Below are 17814 nucleotides of genomic sequence, written 5' to 3'. Positions count from 1 at the left end.
ATGTTTAGTGAATTTCATCAAGGGGAAAGACGTTATTGCCCTTCTTCCTACAGGATTTGGAGCATTACATACGCCACGACCAAATAGCAGCGATTGGTTAAATAAAAAAGTACCCACCTACCTTCGAGCGAACAAATCCTAAGGTCAGACAGTTTCCTGATGAATCAGGCTAGAGATCCACGCCTCAAACTAGAAAACACATTTTTGACATTGTTCATTGGCAGAGCTGCTTTCGCCTTTAACCTGACCTGCCCCCGACCAGAGACAGAGGCTCTGTCTGCCAATCCACTTGCCTGGCAAATCCAGACTGAAATCACTCTGTATTTTTTATACAGATTAACGCTCCGTTTATATGATGAAACGCAAAAGTGGCGTCACGTTTTCGCTTTTAGACAAGAGTTTTTAGGAGGAAATCTGCGTGCATACGGTGTGTGGAATTTGATTGTGTTCGCATGCCAGGCAGCTCAGTGGTGACACTCGGTGGTGATGTGACGTAAACACCTACGCGACGTGAGCAGATCTGACCAGAGTTTTGCGTCTTGGGCAGTGTAGACGAAAACCCTACGGCGGAGTGTATTCAACTTTTCCACTGTGGAGGGTGGTTTCACCCTCTAAACGAAAGGCACTTCTGATAAAATATTTAGTTGTTTTTACCCGCAGGCGTTCTCGTGTAAACAGGCCCTGGTGTCAGTCTGGTCACCACACACTGCATCGTTAGTCCAGAACTCAGGGAGTAAAAATCACGATCACATTACCCCAATTCTTGCATCGTTGCACTGGCTTCCTCTTAATTTTAGAGTTGATTTATTATTTGTTTTAAAGTTTTGAATGGACTGGCCCCACAGTACGTCTCGAACCTCACCTAGATTTACTTCCCCGCACGCACTTTGAGGTCCGAGGTCCAGCTCCAGCTCGTGGGGCCTAAAACAAGACTTAAAACCAGAGGGACAGTGTCTTCTCTGTGACCGGACCCAAACTCTGGAACGATCTGCCCCTCCACGTCCGAACAGCCCCACACTGGAGAGTTTTAAGTCTCATCTTAAGGCTCACTTTAATTCTCTGGCTTTTAACACCGTGTGAGTTGTGTGGTCCTCAGTGCCTTTTATTTAATTGTATTTATTTATTTTTTGTTTTTATCTATTTTATTTTTTAGTACTGCTTTTGTGTATTTAATTTATTATTTTTATTCATTGTTTTTATTATTATTATTATTTTATTGATTGATTCTGTTAGTTTCCTCGTGGTTGAAACATAATTCTGCTGATTTTTTTTAAGTAAAATGTTTTGGAAACGGTCTTGTTTATAAAATGTGCTGTACAAATAAAGTTGGATTGAATTGGATCACGCCTCAAGTCCGGACAAACGTGATCATCCAATCAGATTTGTTGTTTTTTTTTTCAGTGACATGTGAAATGAAGGAGCTCATTGGTGACATAACATTTACAAATAAAATCACATTTGCCAGCGAGTTTAGTGCTTCGCTGAAATCTGTTTTTCATTCCCTTGTGATATTTTTTCCGATTCCAGACGGACAATGTGTGTGCCTTTTTTGGTTAATCCATCTGTCAATCAAACCCATCTGACACTGGGGACATTCGCCGTGGACCAGACTCACATCTTATCTCAAAAGTTTTGGAGAAGTTGTGCGTTCTGGATCTCATTCAAGCGATCCACGCCTCAAAGTAGAAAACACATTTTTGACATTGTTCAGATTCCAGTGAAGCTGCATTTCTCTTTACCACAATCACTCCTTGAAGATTTAGTGATTCTTTAAATATTTAGCATAACACAGTCGCACACGGTTTACGCTTATATTCACAAAAGACTGGCAAAAGAAAATTAAAATACCTAAAGGATTTTATAGGCTAATGTCTCTTAAAGTGGAGGATGTTGTACATAATTCACTGTAAACCCGAACGTTCAGAGTAGTTAAATAGATTAAGTTGTGTATAGTCAAAGTTTTAGAAAAAGTCGCTGTAATTTTAACTTAAAGGGAACTACTGTGGATATAAGTGAGCATAACTTAAAAAATAGATGAGGTACAACTTAGTAGATTGAAGTAATTAAAGACTGAGACTGATAAAGTTTTGTTAATTCTGTTGTTTCACATAAGGATGATTTAAAAATAAACTTAATTTATATAGTACATGATAAAACGCAATAAAATTTCAAAGCGCTTCACCAAATAAGTGAAGTTAATCCAGTGATTTACTTAATTTACTCCCAATACATTCCGGTCATCGCGCGGTGCAAACTGGGAAGGATCCTCCAAAGAAGTTAAGTATCAAATTGTTTGATTTCCCAGTGGGATGTGTCGATTGACAAAGCCGATCTTTTCAAGTCTTTTGAACCATAGCACTTTTGTTTCTGGTTCTGATATCTTCATATTTACCTCCGCCAAGGAGGTTATGTTTTTGCCGGCGTTTGTCTGTTAGTCTGTTTGTTTGTTTGTCTGTTTGTCTGTTTGTTTGTTTGTTTGTCAGTTTGTTTGTTTGTTTGTCTGTTTGTTTGTTTGTTGTTTGACTGTTAGCAACATAACTCAAAAAGTTATGGACCGATTTTGATGAAATTTTCAGGATTTGTTGGAAATGTGAAAAGGAAGAAATGATTTCATTTTGGGGGTGATCCGGAAGAAATCCTGGATTCTGGATCACTTTGAAATTTTAGTTAACATTGTGGTAAATGGGGCCAAAAATGTTGTTTCTCAATATCTCGGTTAATTATTGACCAAACCCATGAAATTTGACTCAGGGATGGACAATGGGATCCTCTTTCATATTCCAAAGGCTGATCCGGATCTGATCCAGAAGACTGATTTTATCGCAATTTATATAAAAAATGGGGGTAGTCCTTGGCGGAGGTCTGCGCTCTCTGACTGCTTTTCTAGTTTAGTTTTGGGATTCGAACATCATAATTGTGTGGTTGTTGGATCCTAACAGCGGAAAACGGCTCAAGAATTTTGTTCACAAACTCCATAAATGCAAAAGAGAATCAGATGTGTGTGACTCAAACCTCTGTTCAAACTGTTTCCCTTTCCAATGGAATTGAAAAATAGTGAAAGGCGAAGGCGATGGGCAGAATTGATCCACGGGAAGGACAAAAAAAAGGAAACCTTTGACTGCCTAAATCATCCCAAGTTTGCAGCGAACATTTTGTATGTGGAGCAACAACAAAGCAAAATCCCGATCCCTCGCTCAACCTCAGTTACGAATTTAAAAAGTCAACACCTTCCACTGCAAAGAGACCAAGACGTGATGTTGCTGTAAAACCACAAGAACAAGAAAGTGCAGCTCAGTCTGTTTGTCTTCTGCACCTCTCGCATTAACAAATGGGATCTCTGCTTTGTTGTCGCTCCACATACAAAATGTTCTCTGCAAACTCGGGGTGATTTCTTAGGCAGCCAAAGTTTTCCTTTTTGGTCCTTCATGTGGATCAATCCTGTCCATCGCCTTCGCCTTTCACTATTTTTCAATTCCGTTGGGAAGAGAAACAGTTTGAACAGAGGTTTGAGTCACACACATCTGATTCACTTTTGCAGTTATGGAGTTTGCAAATTTCCGAAGACCATTTTCCGCTGTTAGGATCCAACAACCACACAATTACGATGTCCGAATCCCAAAACTAAAATATGACAATATCAGAACCAGAAACAAAAGCGAAATGGTTCAAAAGACTTGAAAAGATGCCTCCCACTGGGAAAACAAGCATGGAGGTTTGATGCTCACTTTTTCAGAGGATCCTTCCCAGTTTGCATTGCACGATTACCTGAAGTCAGAAATTCGGGATGCATGTATAAACTCCCCATAAACTCCCAAATTTAAGTCATAATAAATTAATGATATAATAAATAATAAATGAAAATGAAAGAAAAATAGTTGCCTTAACAGAAAACTATGAGTCATATTAACTGCAAATATATGAGTTGAGTTAAATGAGCAAGTAAACATCAGTTAGATTGTGACTTAAATTCATCAACTTAAAATAATTAAGGTAATCGGTTGCCTAAATTTTTTTGAGTTCTTATTTGGCTTGAGTTCTTTATTTAACTTATTTGGATTTACAGTGTTGTATACTTTACTGATGAATGAATACTTGAAATGGAATGTATTTACTGTACGAAGTTAAGTCCGGAAGTGGATCCGTGGGTGCAGCATTAGTTTCCAACAGTCCCACTCCAGTTTCACTCACTCCAGTTTCTTTCACTCAGTTTCCAGCCTTGTTTACATGAGGGAGCTGTGACTGAACTCTTGAGTTAAAGTCCATCGCCAAATGCTTAACAATATATTGCAATAAAGCACATTTGAGATTGCGTTTTGTTGCTTTCTTGCTGTGGTTTCTGCGTGTTTATAGGCCCCAGATTGAACACTTTACACAAATTAAAAGATAGTTTATTGTTTTGGTCATGGTGCTAGTTTTTCAACACCATACAGTGTGTACTTCTGTTATGGACCAGACCCATCACTGCTTTAAATAATGAGCACTTTAAAACTGTTTCTGTTGATGTTCAATTTAAGACACTATTTTACTGACTGAATGAATGTTTTTATTTTTCTTACATTTTCCCAGTTCTTATTGTGATATAAAAATACACTCATCAAGAGGCACTCAAACCTTTTCATTCCAAATACAGCCAAAGAAAAGAAAAACCTTGGTTTTCAAGTACCACCAGATCTAAACCAGGTCCATAACAGGACTATTCCAGGTCTAATCTTGAGCTAAACCAGGTCTAAACTGGATCTAAACCAGGTCCATAACCGGACTATACCAGGTCTAATCTTGAGCTAAACCAGGTCTATAACCGGACTATTCCAGGTCTAATCTTGGGCTAAACCAGGTCTATAACCGGACTATTCCAGGTCTAATCTTGGGCTAAACCAGATCTAAACTGGATCTAAACCAGGTCCATAACCGGACTATTCCAGGTCTAATCTTGAGCTAAACCAGGTCTAAACTGGATCTAAACCAGGTCCATAACAGGACTAAACCAGGTCTAATCTTGGGCTACACCAGGTCTATAACCGGACTATTCCAGGTCTAATCTTGGGCTAAACCAGGTCTATAACTGGACTATTCCAGGTCTAATCTTGGGCTAAACCAGGTCTATAACCGGACTATTCCAGGTCTAATCTTGGGTTACACCAGGTCTATAACCGGACTATTCCAGGTCTAATCTTGGGCTAAACCAGGTCTAAACCAGATCCAAACCAGGACTATTCCAGGTCTAATCTTGGGCTAACCAGGTCTAAACCAGATCCAAACCAGGACTATTCCAGGTCTAATCTTGGGCTAAACCAGGTCTATAACAGGACTATTCCAGGTCTAATCTTGGGCCAGACCAGGTCCTGCACATTTAGTCTGAGTTCTTCTCTCAAATAGAAAAAAACTCTGTTCCACCTTGTGATGGAAGCGCTCCACTGTGTTTTTAAACTCCGTACACCTTCACTAGAATAATCTGGATAATTTCAGGCCTGGAATGTCCCATCTCTAAAAGCTAAAAAGTAGTTTCCAACAGTCCCACTCCAGTTTCACTCACTCCAGTTTCTTTCACTCAGTTTCCAGCCTTGTTTACATGAGGGAGCTGTGACTGAACTCTTGAGTTAAAGTCCATCGCCAAATGCTTAACAATATATTGCAATAAAGCACATTTGAGATTGTGTTTTGTTGCTTTCTTGCTGTGGTTTCTGCGTGTTTATAGGCCCCAGATTGAACACTTTACACAAATTAAAAGATAGTTTATTGTTTTGGTCATGGTGCTAGTTTTTCAACACCATACAGTGTGTACTTCTGTTATGGACCAGACCCATCACTGCTTTAAATAATGAGCACTTTAAAACTGTTTCTGTTGATGTTCAATTTAAGACACTATTTTACTGACTGAATGAATGTTTTTATTTTTCTTACATTTTCCCAGTACTTATTGTGATATAAAAATACACTCATCAAGAGGCACTCAAACCTTTTCATTCCAAATACAGCCAAAGAAAAACCTTGGTTTTCAAGTACCACCAGATCTAAACCAGGTCTATAACAGGACTATTCCAGGTCTAATCTTGAGCTAAACCAGGTCTAAACTGGATCTAAACCAGGTCCATAACCGGACTATACCAGGTCTAATCTTGGGCTACACCAGGTCTATAACCGGACTATTCCAGGTCTAATCTTGAGCTAAACCAGGTCTAACCTGGATCTAAACCAGGTCCATAACAGGACTAAACCAGGTCTAATCTTGGGCTACACCAGGTCTATAACCGGACTATTCCAGGTCTAATCTTAGGCTAAACCAGGTCTATAACCGGACTAAACCAGGTCTAATCTTGAGCTAAACCAGGTCTAAACTGGATCTAAACCAGGTCCATAACAGGACTAAACCAGGTCTAATCTTGGGCTACACCAGGTCTATAACCGGACTATTCCAGGTCTAATCTTGGGCTAAACCAGGTCTAAACTGGATCTAAACCAGGTCCATAACTGGACTATTCCAGGTCTAATCTTGGGCTAAACCAGGTCTAAACTGGATCTAAACCAGGTCCATAACCGGACTATTCCAGGTCTAATCTTGGGCTAAACCAGGTCTAAACTGGATCTAAACCAGGTCCATAACTGGACTATTCCAGGTCTAATCTTGGGCTAAACCAGGTCTAAACTGGATCTAAACCAGGTCCATAACAGGACTATTCCAGGTCTAATCTTGGGCTAAACCAGGTCTAAACTGGATCTAAACCAGGTCCATAACAGGACTAAACCAGGTCTAATCTTGAGCTAAACCAGGTCTAAACTGGATCCAAACCAGGTCCATAACCGGACTAAACCAGGTCTAATCTTGAGCTAAACCAGGTCTAAACTGGATCTAAACCAGGTCCATAACAGGACTAAACCAGGTCTAATCTTGGGCTAAACCAGGTCTAAACTGGATCTAAACCAGGTCCATAACCGGACTATTCCAGGCCTAATCTTGAGCTAAACCAGGTCTAATCTTGGGCTAAACCAGGTCCATAACAGGACTAAACCAGGTCTAATCTTGGGCTAAACCAGGTCTATAACCGGACTATTCCAGGTCTACTCTTGGGCTAAACCAGGTCTATAACCGGACTATTCCAGGTCTAATCTTGGGCTAAACCAGGTCTATAACCGGACTATTCCAGGTCTAATCTTGGGCTAAACCAGGTCTAAACCAGATCCAAACCAGGACTATTCAAGGTCTAATCTTGGGCTAAACCAGATCTAAACCGGGTCTATAACCAGACTATTCCAGGTCTAATCTTGGGCTAAACCAGATCTAAACCAGGTCTATAACCGGACTATTCCAGGTCTAATCTTGGGCTAAACCAGGTCTATAACCGGACTATTCCAGGTCTAATCTTGGGCTAAACCAGGTCTATAACCGGGTCTATAACCAGACTATTCCAGGTCTAATCTTGGGTTAAACCAGATCCAAACCAGGACTATTCCAGGTCTAATCTTGGGCTAAATCAGATCAAAACCGGGTCTATAACCAGACTGTTGCAGGGCTAATCTTGGGCTAAACCAGGTCTATAACCGGACTATTCCAGGTCTAATCTTGGGCCAGACCAGGTCCTGCACATTTAGTCTGAGTTCTTCTCTCAAATAGAAAAAAACTCTGTTCCACCTTGTGATGGAAGCGCTCCACTGTGTTTTTAAACTCCGTACACCTTCACTAGAATAATCTGGATAATTTCAGGCCTGGAATGTCCAATCTCTAAACGCTAAGAAGTAGTTTCCAACAGTCCCACTCCAGTTTCACTCACTCCAGTTTCTTTCACTCAGTTTCCAGCCTTGTTTACATGAGGGAGCTGTGACTGAACTCTTGAGTTAAAGTCCATCGCCAAATGCTTAACAATATATTGCAATAAAGCACATTTGAGATTGCGTTTTGTTGCTTTCTTGCTGTGGTTTCTGCGTGTTTATAGGCCCCAGATTGAAGACTTTACACAAATTAAAAGATAGTTTATTGTTTTGGTCATGGTGCTAGTTTTTCAACACCATACAGTGTGTACTTCTGTTATGGACCAGACCCATCACTGCTTTAAATAATGAGCACTTTAAAACTGTTTCTGTTCATGTTTCAATTTAAGACAGTATTTTATTCATTACTGAATGAATGTTTTTATTTTTCTTACATTTTCCCAGTACTTATTGTGATATAAAAATACACTCATCAAGAGGCACTCAAACCTTTTCATTCCAAATACAGCCAAAGAAAAACCTTGGTTTTCAAGTACCACCAGATCTAAACCAGGTCTATAACTGGACTATTCCAGGTCTAATCTTGAGCTAAACCAGGTCTAAACTGGATCTAAACCAGGTCCATAACCGGACTAAACCAGGTCTAATCTTGGGCTACACGAGGTCTAAACTGGATCTAAACCAGGTCCATAACCGGACTATTCCAGGTCTAATCTTGGGCTAAACCAGGTCTATAACCGGACTATTCCAGGTCTAATCTTGAGCTAAACCAGGTCTATAACCGGACTATTCCAAGTCTAATCTTGGGCTGAACCAGGTCTATAACCGGACTATTCCAAGTCTAATCTTGGGCTGAACCAGGTCTATAACCGGACTAAACCAGGTCTAATCTTGAGCTAAACCAGGTCTAAACTGGATCTAAACCAGGTCCATAACAGGACTAAACCAGGTCTAATCTTGGGCTACACCAGGTCTATAACCGGACTATTCCAGGTCTAATCTTGGGCTAAACCAGGTCTATAACCGGACTATTCCAGGTCTAATCTTGGGCTAAACCAGGTCTATAACAGGACTATACCAGGTCTAATCTTGGGCTAAACCAGATCTAAACCAGGTCTATAACAGGACTATTCCAGGTCTAATCTTGGGCCAGACCAGGTCCTGCACATTTAGTCTGAGTTCTTCCCTCAAATAGAAAAAAAACTCTGTTCCACCTTGTGATGGAAGCGCTCCACTGTGTTTTTAAACTCCGTACACCTTCACTAGAATAATCTGGATAATTTCAGGCCTGGAATGTCCCATCTCTAAAGCTAAAAAGTAACATCAAAACTATCACTTCATGACATCACAAGGTGGAACAGAGCATTTTGAGTTTTGTAGATGTAGACGGACTAAAAATGCTGAATTATTTTAACATGTGTGACTGAAACAAAACACAACTCCAGGTCTGTTTTTGATGAGGCAGAAGCATTTTACTGTGACTTTAAGCTCACAAGACTCAATTTTGCGTAATATTGGACATTTAACAAGTAAACTAAATAGTCGGTATAGAATCTATTTTGATCCCGGGACAATAAGACAATGAGGATTAAGGTCACGCGGCCTGTTGGAGCGGGATGGCCTTTACAACGCTCCACAGCACAAGTTATATTTACACACAATACAGAGCCACTTCCCTTTGTTCAGATACAGATAAAAATAGACCACCGCCACAGAGCAGCAAAAGTGATGTGTTTATAAGAGCTTTTATGGAACTGTGCCGTTTAAGTCCAAGGTCCAATATTGTTTTACGCACGTTTAAGACCGTGTACTTGAGCGAAACTCGTCTTACCCGTGGATTGTAGATATATAAATGGACTTAGTCACCTTGTTACAAATAGTGTGGGCCACTTCCGGCTCCATCGACTCTACGTGGTGTTGTGGTGGTGTTTTTATTTTGCTATTTTGTCCGTTAATAAATTCCTATTCTTTTTTTTATACATACTGTATATTTTTTATAATTTTGTCATAGATACCCAGCATATTAAAAATAAAATAGACATAACAAAATATAAGACTAACATACATGTAAAAAAAGTAATAATAAATTGTAGGGATGTGCAAAAATATTGAAATATCGACATATCGTACTGTTTAATTTGATGATACAGTATCAAAATCGTGGTCTGCTGTATCGATATTTCACCAAGAGTATTTTTTGGTATATTTTACTAAATTATTTTGTTACAGAGCTACAGTTTTGTTGGTTGTTTAGAGGAAGGAAACTTGTTTATGCGACACATTTGACATTTTCACAGTTTTGATGATTAAAATGTTTGTGTTTCATATGAACTTTGCACAAGAAGTGGTTTATGTACAAATGTACTTTTAGTATCTATGTATCGTAGCCATGATTTAGCCTTTATTTTATTGTAATCGTATCGATGTATCGTATTGATGTATCGAAATTGCGTATTGTATCGAGGTATGTGTATCGTATTGTGGCTTATGTATCGAGATGTATGTGTCGTATTGTATCGTATATATTGTGTTTAAATGAAAAATGAAAAAAATGGATAACGACCGTTTCCTGTTCACGTTACTTCCATGACTGCGATCCCGGACTTTTGCGCCACATATGGACTGAACCAGGACTGAACCAGGTCCGGGACTGGAGCGGGACCAGAGCGGACCAGAGTGGGACCAAGCTTTGACTCCGAGTTTTCTACTTCGAGTTTGGACTCCGAGCCTCAGCTTGGAGCTCCGGCCCTGCAGTGGGCTCTGAGCCTCCGGTCTGGTCCCGGTCTGATCCTGGCCTGGTCTCGGTCTCAGTCCCAGTCTCAGTCCTGGTCTCAGTCCCGGTCTCAGTCCAGAATGACACATGGATTTTGAATAGTCCTGACTTCAGAAACAGTCAAGAAGTCTGCTCTTTAGGAGGAGCCCTGTGTGTGCTTATTGTGGATCTTTTCAGCAAAATACCCGAGAGATTTACTTTACAAAACGGCTTAACAAAACTGGTTATTTATCCAAGAAAGAGAGAAAACAAACATTGTCACAGTCAGTCAATGTTCAATAACAGAGTTACTGTTCCAGAGTTTTGTCTGTCTTTACACTTTTTTAAATTTTGCTTTGTTCAGTCATTCCCTGCTCTTGCTACCCTGATTCATCCGCCGGTTTCACTTTGTGGAAACCGTCTGACCTCGCAGCATTAGGATTCGTTCGCTCGACAGTAAGCGGATACTTTTTATATTTAACCAATCGCTGCTATTTGTTCGTGACGTATGTAACTCCTCAACTCCTCTGAATAAAATATTACTGGTGCAAAAACGTTTTGTTCGAATTGCATCTCCCTAACATCATCTGCTCATTTATTCATCAAACTTAACATTCTTAATATCTATGAAATTAATATTTATCAAACTTGTATTTTTATGTATAAAAATCTAAACCGATCCCCAAACATTTCCAATTTTACTTCAAAACCAACGCAGAGATTCATAGATACAAAACTCGTCAAAATCATCATTTTCATGTTCCAAAATGCGTCACATCAAGAGCTCAGTTTTGCTTCGATACAGAGGCGGGAAATTGTGGAGCAGTTTTCACATCTGGTTATTGAAGCAGATCAGAGGCTTTGTTTAAAAAGAGTTTAAGGAAATGTAAATGTTTGATATTTCAAGATAATGTTTGATAATCATTCAATTGTGGATGTTTCGTTGTGTTTTCATCCACGTTTGAATCAAATTAATTTAATCCAATGTGTTTAAATGTAATTTTTTATTTATTATTATAATTTTTTGGTGATAATATTAATTTTTTTATGTATTCATACGGTAGAGGCTTTAATATAAGCCCTGTTGGGGTGTTTTTTTGCTTCTTCCGACACCTACTTTTTTATCTACTGTGTTTTTTATTGTTATGTTATACGTGCAAAATAAAAAATAAAAATAAAAATAAACAAATAAAATGTTGGATATTGCCACCATGTTTTTTAGTGGCTCTCAAATTTTTCACACCGAGTACCACCAAAGGAAACATTTGTCTTTGTCAGGTCTATAAAAGGACTATTCCAGGTCTGATCTCAGGCTAAACCAGGTCTAAAACTGTAATTCAAAACAAGAAATGATCCAAATTAGGATAAAAAAAGTGGATAAAATGAACTTCAAATTAGGCAAAGACACAAAAAGATGAGCTCAAGCACCACCTAAAGGAGCTCACGTACCATAGTTTGAAGGAGAGGAAATTCCACGCCTCGAGCAAACTGCATTTAAATCATCTATAAACATTCTTCGTAGGTCGACTGAGACGATTTGCTGTGTTTTCTGTGTACTTAAGTGATCCACTGCGCCGTGTCGCTCGTTTTCCTGCAGTTTCGCATTCTGAGTCGTACTTTGGGCTAATGAGCTGCACTTAGACGGCCCCGGAGCTTTTACAGGCTGAGCCGTAGACGCCGGTTTATCTTATTTAGGTCACTCTGCGGTCGACTGTCGGCTCGGCCATCTGACCCCATTCAGCCAACGCACTCTGTTTTACACTTTACACTTACACTGAGACTCAGACAGACTTTATTGATTCAAAAGGGAAATGACTTGGACACAGCAGCAGCTCACACATCACATGATATTACAATAACAAAAACACAGTAATAAACTAATCAACTCAAAATAAGTAGCAATAAAAAGTAAGACACATAATAAGACGCTGACGCTGCTGGACACTTCCTTATATCTGTCTGAAGGGAGGAGCTAACTACACTGAAACTACTCTGAAACTAACACCCTACTTGTTTACAGTTTCTGTTATTGAGCTTGGCCTATACGTGCATCACGAATTTTGGACTTCTGGTCATTGCGCAATGTATACTGGGATGGATTTTCTGAAAAAGTGAGCATCAAAGTCATCATGTTTGTTTTCCCAGTGGATGCGTCTATTGACAAAGTCGATCTTTTCAAGTCTTTTGAACCATATCACTTTTGTTTCTGGTTCTGATATTGTCATATTTTAGTTTTGGGATTCGGACATCGTTAATTGTGTGGTTGTTGGATCCTAACAGCGGAAAACGGCTTGAGAAATTTGCGAAATTCATAACTGCAAAAGGGAATCAGATGTGTGTGACTGCAAACCTCGGTTCAAACTGTTTCTCTTCCCAACGGAATTGAAAAATAGTGAAAGGTGAAGGCGATGGGCAGTACATATTTGATGCACAGGAAGACGAAAAAGGAAACCTTTAGCTGCCTGAGAAATCATCCTGAGTTTGTAGCGAACATTTTGTATGTGGAAGCGCCAACAAAGTAAAACCTCGATCCCTCGCTCAACCTCGGTTACGGATTTAAAAAGTCAACGCCAAAGTGAAAGGCACCAACTGTTCACCAAGAAACACCTTCCACTGCAAAGAGACCAAGACGTGATGTTGCTGTAAAACCACAAGAACAAGAAAGTGCAGCTCAGTCTGTTTGTCTTCTGCTCCTCTACATTAACAAATGGGATGCCACTTTGTTGTTGCTCCACATACAAAATGTTCACTGCAAACTCGGGATGATTTCTTAAGCAGTCAGAGGTTTGTAACGTAATCCATTAAATTACTTAAAGTGAGTAATGTAATCTGAATACTTTGGATTACTTGATTTGCTGTAGAGAAACAAAGACGAGGAAATCTTCACATAAGAAGTTTTGTCTGATAAAAGAAAATGAAAAGCCCAGACTTTACTGAACCAAATTAAAAATATTATTGATAGAAGAAGAGGAGACACGTCCACACAGCAGGATTTAGTCCTGTTAAATCCTGTTTGAGACATAGTTTAGTCCTGGTTTAGTCTTGATTTAGTCCTGGTTTAGATCTGGTTTAGACCTGGTTTTAGACCTGGTTTAGACCTGGGTTCAATCCTGGTTTAGTTCTGGTTTAGTCTAGTTTAGACTGGTTTTAGTCTGGTTTGGACCTGGTTTAGTCCTGGTTTAGACCTGGTTTACCTGGGTTACTGGTTAGTTCTGGTTTAGTTTAGTTTAGACCTGGTTTTAGTCTTGGTTTAGACCTGGTTTGGACCATGGTTTAGACCTGGTTTTCAATCCTGGGTTAGTTCTGGTTTAGTCCTGGTTTAGTCCTAGTTTAGATCTGGTTTTAGACCTGGTTTAGACCTGGTTTGGACCTGGTTTAGTCCTGGTTTAGACCTGGTTTAGACCTGGTTTAGACCTGGTTTAGACCTGGTTTAGACCTGGTTTTAGACCTGATTTAGTGTCTGGCAATGAGTGGAATTACAGAAAAAAAAGAAAAGAAAAAGGGATATAGCCTCAAATGTGAAAACAGGAAAATCCCGCCGTGTAATCCATTTATTTCAACAAAGTAACTGTAATCCAATTACCACTCACTGAAACAGTAACTGTAACTGAATACAGTTACTCATAATTTGTACTCTGATTACTTAACTTCGGTACATGTAATCTGTTACTCCCCAACACTGCATGTAGGTGCCGTAAAGTCATGGAGAATTAACTTTAGCTCATGAAAAAGTCATGGAAAAGTTTTGACATTTATCGGTGAAGAAGAGAAGAGGGAACCTGCGTGGAAGCATGAAGCCGTTAAACCCAGTTAAACCGGCTCGTCTGCATTGCTAGTCAAAATGACAGGACCTGGATGATAATTTTCCCTTTTAAATTCAGTCATGAATAAAGAACGAGTTGCGCTGACAGTTGACGAAACGCCTTCCCCCGACATTTTCACCAGCAACCTGAAAATGATCTGGAACCTATGGACTACTATTGTACTACTGCTATGGCAAGAGTAGTAGTTTAAAAAATAAAAAATAAACCACACGCTCGAACTTCAGTTGATGTGATTGTCTGTAAAAAATTAAAATAAAAAAAAAAAAAAAACATGCTCGAACTTCAGTTGATGTGATTGTCTGTAAAAAATAAATAATTTTTAAAAAAAAAGAAAAAAACATGCTCGAACATCAGTTGATGTGATTGTCTGTAAAAAAAATTAATTAATTAAAAAAAAAAAAAAAAAAAAAAAACATGCTCGATTTTCAGTTGATGTGATTGTCTGCAAAAAATAAAAAAAAATAAAAAAAATAAAAAACATGCTCGAACTTCAGTTGATGTGATTGTCTGTAAAAAAAAAATTTATTAAATTAAAAAAAAAAAAAAAAAAAACATGTTCGAATTCAGTTGATGTGATTGTCTGTAAAAAATAAAATAAATAAAAAAAAAAAAACATGCTCGAAATTCAGTTGATGTGATTGTCTGTAAAAAATAAATAAATAAATAAAAAAAAAAAAAACATGCTCGAACTTCAGTTGATGTGATTGTCTGTAAAAAAAATTAATTAATTAAAAAAAAAAAAAAAAAAAAAAAAAAAAAGATGCTCGATTTTCAGTTGATGTGATTGTCTGTTAAAAATTTTAAAAAATTAAAAAATAAAAACATGCTCGAACTTCAGTTGATGTGATTGTCTGTAAAAAAATTTTATTAATTAAAAAAAAAAAAAAAAAAAAAAAACATGCTCGATTTTCAGTTGATGTGATTGTCTGTAAAAAAAAAAAAAAAAAAAAACATGTTCGAAATTCAGTTGATGTGATTGTCTGTAAAAAATAAATAAATAAAAAAAAAAAAACATGCTCGAACTTCAGTTGATGTGATTGTCTGTAAAAAATAAATAAATTAAAAAAAAAAGAAAAAAACATGCTCGAACATCAGTTGATGTGATTGTCTATAAAAAAAAATTAATTAATTAAAAAAAAAATTAAAAAAAAAAACATGCTCGATTTTCAGTTGATGTGATTGTCTGTAAAAAATAAAAAAAAATAAAAAAAATAAAAACATGCTTGAACTTCAGTTGATGTGATTGTCTGTAAAAAAAAATTTATTAATTTAAAAAAAAAACAAAAAAAAACATGTTCGAAATTCAGTTGATGTGATTGTCTGTAAAAAATAAATAAAAAAAAAATAAAAAAATAAAAAACATGCTCGAACTTCAGTTGATGTGATTGTAAAAAATAAATTAATTTTAAAAAAATAAAAAATTTAAAAAAAACTGAAATTTGTACTGTCCATTGAACGCTGTCATGAAGGTCTCAAAAATCCACAAATAAATGCAGAGATCATCACAGAAAAAAACAAAAAAACAAAAACATGATATATACAGTCTTGACTTGATCAGCAAATTAGTGGTGCTGTAAAATCTAGTTTTTTCCAGCTAAGACATCTGGCCAAAATGAAGCCTATTTTATCAACGCAACACTTCGAAACGGTCATACATGCATTATATTACAGAAATAGTTTCCTTTCATTTTGAAGTAATATGAAAGTATTCGGAAGAAAAAGCTGACAAATTATACAAAATCATGCACCTTCTACTTGCTTGCACAATTTTCCCTCCGTTACCATGACCTTTCTTAATAAAAAATCTCATGAGTCAAAAAGTAAGAGGTTTTTCGACCTAATCTTGTACCATATGGTAGAAAACTATATGAAGCAAATATTCAAACCAGTTTGTTAAGGATATGTAAGTGAGAACCAAGAGTTATCACTGTTTGGATTTATTGCCCAAAAAGTGCTGCATATTTCATTCCCTCCTGTTACCAACATGATTTTTTAATTTTTTGTCAACAACTTGAAAGAATATCACAGGTTTAACTTGACCCTGTTGGAGTGTAACTCTTTCCTACATTCTGATACTTTACTTATTTCAATAGTCCCTCTAGTTTCTGAATAAGAGACATTTGAATGTAAAAAAACTGCCCGTTTCCCTCCGTTACCGCTTCACTGGACTCTGCTATAATTAAGAAATATTTGTATGTGAAAAATACTGAGCTCAGAATTGACCTTTGACTCTTATTTGTCAGTTTCTGTTCTCTACTTTTGTATCATGAGTCAAAAATAAATAGTTGTGCAAAGACAAAAGGCAGAAACTGTAACATGATCATTATTTGCTTTTTGATTTTCTCCAGACTTCCATCATTATAAGAAAAAAATTAAAAGCACCAAGGTCGAGTCATTGTGTTTGAGTTTGTTTGAAATGAACAGAGGAGACAATCTGTGTATCATTTCATTTCAAAATAAAACTAAAAATGAGATAATGAAAAAGCAACTGTTTTCTTCATTATTTGTCTCCAAAATCAAAATGAACAAAACAGATAAAGATTAGTTTTTTCAGTTTTCGATTTTAGGTTTAAATGAAAAATGGAAAAAACGGATATTGGCTGTTTCCTGTTTATGTGACTTCAACTGTGATACAGGACTAAAACCGGACTAAACCAGGACTGAACCAGGACTGAACCAGGACTAAAACAGGACTGAACCAGGACTAAAACCGGACTAAACCAGGACTGAACCAGGACTAAAACAGGACTAAAACAGGATTAAAACAGGACTAAAACAGGTCTAAACCAGGACTAAAGCAGGACTAAACCAGCACTAAAACAGGATTAAAAAAGGACTAAAATAGGTTTAAATCAGGACTGAACCAAAACTATAACAGGTCTAAACCAGGACTACACCAGGACTAAAACAGGATTAAAACAGGACTAAACCAGGACTAAATCAGGACTAAACCAGGACTGAACCAGGATTAAAACAGGACTAAACCAGGACTAAACCAGAACATATCAGGGACTAGAACAGATCTAAACCAGGTCTAAAACAGGTCTAAATCAGGACTGAACCAGAATTAAAACAAGTCTAAACCAGCATTAAACTGGGACTGAACCAGGACTAAACCAAGACTAAACTAAGACTAAACCATGTCTAAACCAGGACTAAAATGGGACTAAAACAGGTCTAAAACAGGACTAAACCAGAACTGAACCAGGACAAAACCAAGACTAAACTAGGACTAAATCATGTCTAAACTAGGACTAAAATAGGACTAAAACAGGTCTAAACCAGGATTAAACCAGGACTAAAACAGGTCTAAACCAGGACTAAACCGATGTCTGGTTTAATCCTGGTTCAGTTCTGGTTTAGTCCTGGTTTATGACTGAGAGAGGCATAAACTTGTAATTTACAAACATAGAGAAAAGCTGCTTAAAAATGACCAAAATACTAAGAAAATGTGACTATATATATATATTTGACTATATATATATATATTTCACAGTTTTATTATTACCAACCACCACAAACCAGTGATGTTTC

At 37.5% G+C, this 17814-nt stretch overlaps 1 protein-coding gene across 1 annotated transcript in view; it reads left to right on the top strand.

Moving 5' to 3' along the window:
- blnk (B cell linker) overlaps positions 1–17814 on the top strand; it is a 288551-nt gene that overhangs the window by 121563 nt on the left and 149174 nt on the right. The window lies entirely within an intron of this gene.

Source organism: Boleophthalmus pectinirostris, unplaced genomic scaffold, assembly GCF_026225935.1.
Source record: "Boleophthalmus pectinirostris isolate CB_2022bp ecotype Guang Dong unplaced genomic scaffold, ASM2622593v1 HiC_scaffold_5, whole genome shotgun sequence".
Classification (NCBI taxonomy): domain Eukaryota; kingdom Metazoa; phylum Chordata; class Actinopteri; order Gobiiformes; family Gobiidae; genus Boleophthalmus; species Boleophthalmus pectinirostris.
Note: the sequence above shows the minus strand (reverse complement) of the source record. Positions and strands in the feature narration are given on the sequence as shown.